At 41.0% G+C, this 9,315-nt stretch overlaps 1 protein-coding gene across 1 annotated transcript in view; it reads left to right on the top strand.

Annotated features, from left to right (window-relative positions):
* Nucleotides 1–1,637: 1,637 nt before the first annotated feature.
* LOC109894776 (voltage-dependent calcium channel gamma-5 subunit) overlaps nucleotides 1,638–9,315 on the top strand; it is a 32,790-nt gene continuing 25,112 nt past the window's right edge. The window contains exon 1 of the mRNA XM_031829417.1: nucleotides 1,638–2,013. The gene's annotated coding sequence lies outside the window, so the exon portion shown is untranslated. The remainder of the gene's footprint in view (nucleotides 2,014–9,315) is intronic.

Genomic DNA, 9,315 nt, shown 5'->3' with positions numbered 1-9,315 from the left:
GGAACGAAGCCCATATCATTGTGTCAACGGCTTCCCTGAATCTGAATCTAATTAACTGTCTGCTTTGCTCTACCAGTAACCACTAGGGATGTCTGCTCAACATCTGAGCTGCTATAGTCTGGAGCCCTAAAAGTCTGTTCATTGCTCTAGTGTGAGTATTGGAATGGGAGTATTGGAAGCTCTGTGAAAACAATGGTACTGTATGTTGAGGGAACTTGTTAAAAGGTCCAGCTCTCTCAAATCCAAATTGCTTGATTAAAATGAGAAACATTGTGTCAATATTGCCAAAGCATCAATGTATGCAATATTCTTGAAATTGTAAGGTAATAATAAAACGATAAATAATAAAATAGAATAGTTAAAATGAAATAGAAATAACAACAATAGAATGATAACAGTGGATAGTAATAGAAAATAGAATCAATAATTGTTTAAACATGGAAAATAACAAGCAACTATTATTACTACTAAAATGAATGCTACCACCACTGTTATTTACACTAATACCACAACTATCCCTATGATTACTATTACCAATACTATAATTTCTACCAAAAATCTCTCTCTACTCACTCACACACACAACCCCTGTTTAGTGTTACCAGAGTGTAGTGACAGCCACTCCTCTTCCACAGAGTGTGTAATCTCATTTAGTGTGCCACTGGTTTGAGAACCAGGCCCAAAACAATACTAATGATCTATTTATCCAATTATGAACACACCAACCTTGACCTTCTCTCCCCTTCACTCTCAGGGTGCATCCCAAACAGCACCCTATTCCCTATATAGTGCGCTACTTTTGACCAGGGCCTCAGTGCATTATATAGGGAATGGTGCCATATTTGGGATGCAGTCTCAGGGCCGGTTGCTTCATATTTAATGTTCAGCTACGATGGGGATGAAGTATAGTGGTTCAGTAATGTCCCTAATGAGAGGAGTGGAGTTTTGAAAGGTTGCTGGTGCTGAGTTATAGAATTAGAATTCCATTCAGTTCTATGTCTATGGTTGTAGCTACCACGGCAATTTGTTACTTCAAAAACGTTCGAGGTCTTTATAATCCATTAGGACGCATATTTTATATCAGCAACATTTTATACACTGCCTGTGGGGCATATTCTGGCCCTGTCCATGGAGCTGAAATGTTACCAAAGCAACGCTTTGACTGCGAAAGAACATGGATAGACGGGAAGAATAACAGGTCGTAGCTTCACTGATGCCAGAACAAACATACATAATCAGTTAGCTTTTGCGAAATAGGCCTAACAAATTGTGCCAGGAAAAGTAGTTCTCCCTTGGGTGGAGAGGGAAATGCAAGGGGCGATATAATAGCTGAGATGCAATCAACGTTTTCCAGCCAGCTTTTAATTATGGACACTACACTGATAGGCCATATGCTCGTAAATAATTGGATAAATGACCATATGCGTCTCCTTTGGGTGGGTCAGTGCTACATTTAGTTGTAATGCTTTGTAAATGTTATGCACACATAAATACCATAGTCAGACAAAATGTTTAATAATAATGTAGTAAATAATTATCACTTTTTTAAATGAAATTGGTTATGATGCTAAAGTCACCCACAGGTACTTGTCTTGAATGTCACATGATGGAAGCTTCGTCGTGGGTTTGATGCTTGATTGAAGAGCTGTGTCGTATTCAGCTCACTCGAATCCAGAACGTTGACGAAGAAAAGTCTATGGGTGCCAATCTCTGGACCGTAGTTTTATCCAAAAGAGGGACATTATTTGGGGTCTGCATTTCGCAAAAACTAACTTTGATTTTGTTTAATCAGTGAAGCTTCATAGGCTAACCATATCCCCAAAGGCTGCCGCTGCCCAACTGCTGGCGCCAGGCTGAAGTGGAGTGCGCAACGAGTATTGTCCTGTTGTGGGGCACTAAGTGCGCGACACATCCACTGCTTCTCCGCGAGTCTTTAGACAAGTGTAGAGCGACACGAGAGGAACAGTATTGTAAGAAAAATAGCGCTTTCCTCGACGAGACTTATTTGTGAAGGTAAACTATGTTTATTTGAATTATTTCCTTTCCTTATGAAGTGTCTTTAAGTAGTCTGTCCGAAATGGGTTCAGTTGACATATAGGTGCTCAGAAGCGCCTCTTTGGTTTGTTCGTCTCCACGTGATATACTATTGTTTTCTACATTCACTGCTTTGTCAAAAAATTACTTATTTTTAGAAGCTTACGCTTATTCCTGGGATGTAGGCTCTAGCAATGCAAAAAATGTAACTGTAAAGGTCGAACAATGATACAATAAACACTATCCTTTGTATAAATATTCAAATCCATTTAGTCAGCTATTGAGTTTAAGGTGGAGGGAAAACCTTCACTTCCATAAACAACCTTTTACCATATCGATGTGAATACGAACAGGTAGTTTTTACGATTGTTTTGGAATGATATTTTCAGCATGAACTAATGTGTAAGCATAGTTTTTTTTAAAGACATGTCTGGAATTGACGTTGTTGGCAGGCAATTATAGATATAATTGTAAGCCCTTGTTTTGAAAATCGAAACGATATTGAACGCATCCCACTTGTTAATTTAATTTAGGTTTAGTGCATTACTGAAGAGCAGGACCAGGCAGACGTTGGTGGAAAGTGGAGTCCGTATCGATTTTGTTTGGTGGTTTGAGTATCTGTGATGCTGTTATACGTTTGATAGCATATTTCACTATCACTGTGATCAAACTCCCAAACCTGAAACGATCGAAAACGTTCTAACTTTACCTTACTGAATAGTGTTATTGACTGTGTGTTTGTTTATTCCATGTTTAACTCTGTGTTGTGCTTTGGTTTATCTTGGCCAGGTCGCAGTTGTAAATGAGAACTTGTTCTCAACTAGTCTACCTGGTTAAATAAAGGAGATTTTTATTTATTTATATTTTTTAAGTAATAGGATACATGCACGTGCACATTAACCCAACTCTTGCCAGAGCCCATTGGGGTGAGTTGGGCAGCACATGGTATTGGCATGTGTGCTTTAGTGGCATGGGCACACAATCATGGAATAGTCCCAATCAGTATTATCCAGCGAAAGTCTAACAGGTTAGATTGGGCTACATGTTGTTCATGTAGATAATCAACAAAAAACAAGGATCAGAATGAGAAATTGGGTGATTTTGTCTTGTGCTTTAATTACAGTTGATTATTATTTACAATCCTGCGACACTTGTGACAAAGGCGTTCCTTGCATGCCAGACTTGCCCTTTGCATCCCCAGTTTATACCGTGATAGTTGTCATAATCGGCAGGTAGCTTAGTGGTTAGAGCGTTGAGCCAGTAACCGAAAGGTTTCTGGATCGAATCCCCGACCTGACAGGGTAAAAGTCTGTCGTTCTGCCCCTGAACAAGGCAGTTAACCCACTGTTCCTCGGTAGGCCATCATTGTAAATAAGAATTTGTAATAGGATACATGCACATTCACATTAACCCAACTTGCCTAGTTAAATAAAGGTTATATAATCAAAGACCAACTAACTGTATCTTTGAATAAAACTGACTTTTAAAATTGCTGTCGAAAAGTCATAATGAAGTAAGAGATAAATGAGTTATTATCTGCCAAGTCTCTACATGCCTGTAGCCTTGGAGACTGGCAGTCATGAACACAGACCAATGTTATTTAACCTTCTGGCGGTTACCACAGGCTAATTCACAGCCGATGTACACTGACACAGCGTCAGCATCTGCTTGACAGGGAGCTAATACCACTCTCCCTCTTTTTCTGTTGGAGGTCCCATATCACAGGGCCTGCCTCTTTTTGTACAGTCTGTCTGTCCGCTTTACACTATTACACTGTCTCAGCCAGCCTGCCTATGCTTCTGTCTGTCTGTCTGCCTCCTCTCTCCTATGGCACTGTCATAACAACACACTGACTCGGGACTTTTACATCTAAGTTCTGTTTCTTCCGACTGGCTCATTAGCCTATTCTGTCACACCCTGATCTTTCACCTGTCCTTGTGATTGTCTCCACCCCCCTCCAGGTGTCGTACATTTTCTCCCATTATTCCCTGTCTATTTATACCTGTGTTCTCTGTTTGTCTGTTGCCAATTCGTCTTGTTTGTCAAGCATACCAGCGTTTTTTTTTGTGTCAGCTTCTGCTTTTCCCCAGTCTCTCTTTTCTCATCCTCCTGGGTTTTGACCCTTGCCTGTCCTGACCCTGTATCCACCTGCCTGATCACTCTGCCTGCCCCTGAGAACTGCCTGCCTGCCTGTACCTTTGCCCCACCTCTGGATTACCGACCTCTGCCAGACCTGAGCCTGCCTGCTGTCCTGTTCTGATGCCGCTGTTGCTGTAATAAACATTGTTACTTCGACACGGTCTTGGTCTGGGTCTTACCTTGATACCTGATATATTCTTCCTTAATGTGGGAACCTTAGTATTGTGCTGCACACAAAAGAGACATGGCCAAGTTAAGCACTAAAAGAGAGAGTACTTGGTCTCATGACAAAGCCAGAGAATGTGCCATTTCTCCGGGTGACTGGCTGTGTTTTGCCATTTGCCCCTCAAACATGACGTATGCTTCTATGTTATGATGAACCGTGGGAGAGTTCATCGTAGCATACAGTTTCAATGTCCTACAGCTGAGGTATAATGATACTAATTTATGTGTTTTATTTTAAGTGAAAATACATTTGAACAGATCCCATATAGATTTCTGACATAATCAACAGTGGAGTGTCATCTGAAAGATTTTATTTGGGAAAATGATCACCACAGTTACTCATTTTATTTTTGGATCAGTTGATTGACAGGCTGCTGACATTCTAGCCTTGTTTGAAGAGGCAGAAATACTTTATTTGGACAGTCCATCTGTAGATGCTCTACAGATTATCTTTACGCTAACTATCTACTAACTCTAACCTTAACCCTTATCTTTACCCTAAATATAACCCTTACCCTACCCTATCCCAAACCTTAACCCTAACCCTTATTCTAAACTTAACCCTGACCATTATTCTAAACTTAACCCTGACCATTATTCTAAACTTAACCCTGACCATTATTCTAAACTTAACCCTGACCCTTATTCTAAACTTAACCCTGACCCTTATTCTAAACTTAACCCTGACCCTTACTGTAACCTTAGCAAGCAGTTGCTTATCAAGCAGTTGCTTATCAACAGAGTTTGCTGATAGTATGACCATCTGTAGAGCACTTACAGATGGAAAATAGGGACTATCCAAATAAAGTGTGACCGAAGAGGCGAGCGCAGCCAAGAAACACTGGCTGAGACCTGTCAGGGAGATGCCTTTGGAGCAGCATAAAAGGCTTGGAGCGAGGCAAGCACTGCTCAAGCCTACTAACATGTTCTGACACGAACTGTCCCCGGGCACTCAGTCAGAGGCAGTCCGTTGTTGCCTCTGAACCCTAAAGACTCGAGGCTTGTAAGATGCCCTCTGCAGAGTCTCCAGAGGTTTAACTGTTGGGTTGAGTTTGTGTTCAAAAATGAAATCCTCTTTTTCTTTTTGTTGTTGTTGTGGAAATTGAAATCTTTTAGATGGAGGACCATTGGAATGTTGTTTTGGGAGCACAGTGGTGAAATAACATGACCTTTATGCCGTCCCCTTGCCTGGTATTTATTTTCGGGCTAAGTGACAGGTTTTTGGATATTTTTTTATAGCCAAAAATACAGCGTTACTAACAACAGTCTCTTGTGATGTATAGTAGATACTCTAGTAAGCATGGTGCTGGGGAAGCGTACCGGGAGTCTCGGAGTGTTTTGTAGGTCAGGAAGACTGTTTGACGTATGAGTATGACTGATTTAGCACAGCCCTGTAGTGCCTATGCTACTGTATGCTAGTGTTATATACAGGGGCTATGGAGTGTGATGATTGTGGCTAGCTAACTGCTAGCTCCCTCTATAGCTGTGTTGGGGCTCCATGTCATGTCCCCCATGTCCAGCCACTGTCCACAGGGCTCTATAGTCCTCTGATGCTGTCCACCCCACTGACCGCCAACTCGCATCAGTGGAACACACAAGCCATGTTACTCTGGAGACGGTGCATAGCGACATCCGGCCGTCATGGTAACTGGGTCTGTGGCTTTCACGAAAGGAGTGTACAGATGAATCCTTGACAGTGACAGAGAAATATATATATATTTTTTTAAACAGACATTTTGGTTTAACATTGATTTCTGTTCTACTACTGACAAATGTTTGAGTAACTCCAGACGTTATTGTGTTGGATTATAACCAGGTCCTAGTGTGACAATCACGTTCAGTGGTAGGGACCAAGTCAGTTGGGTAATTGAAGCCTAAATGGCTGTTTATACTGTTGAATTTGCATGAGCTGCTATGTTCAGAATGCTTGGTATTAAAATGAGCAGGTATGTTCAGAATGCTTGGTATTAAAATGAGCAGGTATGTTCAGAATGCTTGGTATTAAAATGAGCAGGTATGTTCAGAATGCTTGGTATTAAAATGAGCAGGTATTAAAATGAGCAGGTATGTTCAGAATGCTTGGTATTAAAATGAGCAGGTATGTTCAGAATGCTTGGTATTAAAATGAACAGGTATTAAAATGAGCAGGTATGTTCAGAATGCTTGGTATTAAAATGAGCAGGTATGGTCAGAATGCTTGGTATTAAAATGAGCAGGTATGTTCAGAATGCTTGGTATTAAAATGAGCAGGTATTTTCAGAATGCTTGGTATTAAAATGAGCAGGTATTAAAATGAGCAGGTATGTTCAGAATGCTTGGTATTCAAATGAGCAGGTATGGTCAGAATGCTTGGTATTAAAATGAGCAGGTATGGTCAGAATGCTTGGTATTAAAATGAGCAGGTATGGTCAGAATGCTTGGTATTAAAATGAGCAGGTATGTTCAGAATGCTTGGTATTCAAATGAGCAGGTATGGTCAGAATGCTTGGTATTCAAATGAGCAAGTATGTTCAGAATGCTTGGTATTAAAATGAACTGCTATGTTCAGAATGCTTGGTATTCAAATGAGCAGGTATTTCAGAATGCTTGGTATTAAAATGAGCTGGTATAGCCTATTACCAACATCTACAAACAGTCGATGACATGTAAATCGAACTCTACAAATCCCAAATTACACTAGCCCATAGATCCTAACAAGGACGGTTCCAAGCAACCAATGGATAACACCATAGCCTAAAAATGTCAACATCAAAAGACTAAACATAAATTCCATATGTGATCCTGACCAGTGACCACCCTTTTTCCATGAGGCTGTGAGAGTTATTGGAACAGAGTTCTGATTCATTGCAGGTTGTTTTTTCCCACCCCCCCATCATTGACTTTCCAACCGTTGTGTTGAAAAACGGTAGTTGGCTTTTGGATTGAATAGAGGCTGATGAGGCTGGGTGCGTGCTAATTGAATGGACAGCGAGAGTACTGACTGACCTAGTTCCATTAGTGATGATGCAGTGGGTTCCATTCCACTGGGGACAGTTGCATGGATGCATGGTCAATCTGATATCTGCTGTGGCCATACAGCATTTACTACGATGCGGCCTCCGCCGAAGTCAGAGCAAACATACTTTTTGCACTTCGCGGAGCAGAGCTGTTGTCAAGGAAGTGAGTTTGTTTATACAGAACCTCCCGCCCCAACCTACAGTCAACCAATCGTGTCAATGCGGAGGTGTACGGAGCCATCCGCGTTATTACAAAATTTGAGAGGTGCACGGCGATGTGGTACGGAGCTTGATTTGGCCTCTGTATTCCTGCGGCGCCTCCGACCACATTTTCGGATGTCGCTGTTACAATGAACTCCGCCCTCGCGTGGTGAGTGGCGGGAGACACCACAGAACAGACCTGGGTCATGTTCATAAGGCACCAACTGGAGAAAAATGAAACAGAACTGGGACTTGTCGAACAAGAAACTATAATTTTAGTTTTCTTTTGCAGAATATTTTAAAGCATTTTCTATTGCTTGCTTTTATGAACATAACCCATTGTAGGTGCATGCTCAAAATGGCTTCAGGTGCAGTCAAATAAGACTGTTTAGGTTTCTATAGTAATAAAAAATACTAGACACTAAACAGAACTAGATTGTTGCTGTTGGGTGCTCATCCGTGTATTGGATTCCAGTCACAATGGATGTGCCCATCTTCTTCAAAGGTAGTTTGTTATAATGCAAAGAGGGACTGAGGCTTTTTGGATCTCCCGGTTTAGGCCCTGGAAGCTTTGAACATCTAATGAGAAACATTGGTCAATAGACAGTTTTTCTCGGCTCAATCGCCATTCATAATCCCGTGTGGGCAGGACCAATGTTTGGACTGAATTAGTATTCATTGTAGATTGAATGAGGCCTGTTGATCTCTTTGTGTGCGTGTGAATGGACATGATGCAGAATTTGGTTATTGGCTGTGGGTATCCTTTGATCTAATCTGAAAAGTGTGTTGTGTGCAGATGCAAGCATGTGTGTTATGTGCATTTGTCAATAAGTTTCTTGGAAACCAATGACTCACACATAGAACTGGCAGGTTGGACATCATCATAGCTCCCTGTACTCCCCACTGTACCATGGCAACAGGTATTAAGCCTTTGCCAAGACTGTGCTTCAAGTGGGGAGGACGGGACACAATGACACTCAAACAATTATATATTCCAAATTATCAACTGGGTGGTTAAAGCCCTGACTGGAGATTGTCTGAAAGCTGTGGTATATCAGACCGTATACCATGGGGTATGACAAAATGTATTTTTACTACTCTAATTGTGTTGTTTCGTGACTAAGAACAGCCCTTAGCTGTGGTTTATTGGCCATATACCACACCCCTTGGGTCTTATTGCTTAAATAGACTCCCTGTTTGGATTCTGTCTTTTGTCTAAGATGTGACACTTATAAGTGGATCCATACCAATCTAGGAAACTTGTTTAAAAAATTAAAAAAATAAAAAAAATAGAAAAACACCACTAGCTACTGATGATAAGCATTTAATCGTGCTATCCTTTGGGTGGGCAGAGCAAATGGCTCCTCAAAAGGATGCGGCCACTAGGATAATGATATCTAAGGGATTCTGAAATAACTAAAATATTACATATTCATCTTTTCTTTCTCATTTTCATGTTGAGTTAGAGGATATTGTTCTGCCCTAATGGCAACTATTTCACCATGACACTTAGACGTCAGCTAGATTAGACTGCATTCCCACTTCTGACTGCCTGGTATTTTCACTGTAGAAAAGATAAGTCTGTCTGGATATTTCTCCTAGTCTTTCACTTGTATATGGCCCAAAAGTCCACAACACCCTGCACTGGTTGCTTTCTCCTGGTATAAGAGTTCATGAATATACAACAGAATATCTTTGCTAATAACTTCCTGTGGAAGTA

This window comes from Oncorhynchus kisutch, linkage group LG1 (assembly GCF_002021735.2).
Source record: "Oncorhynchus kisutch isolate 150728-3 linkage group LG1, Okis_V2, whole genome shotgun sequence".
Taxonomy (NCBI): Eukaryota; Metazoa; Chordata; class Actinopteri; order Salmoniformes; family Salmonidae; genus Oncorhynchus; species Oncorhynchus kisutch.
This window is presented reverse-complemented; position numbering and strand designations above follow the sequence as displayed.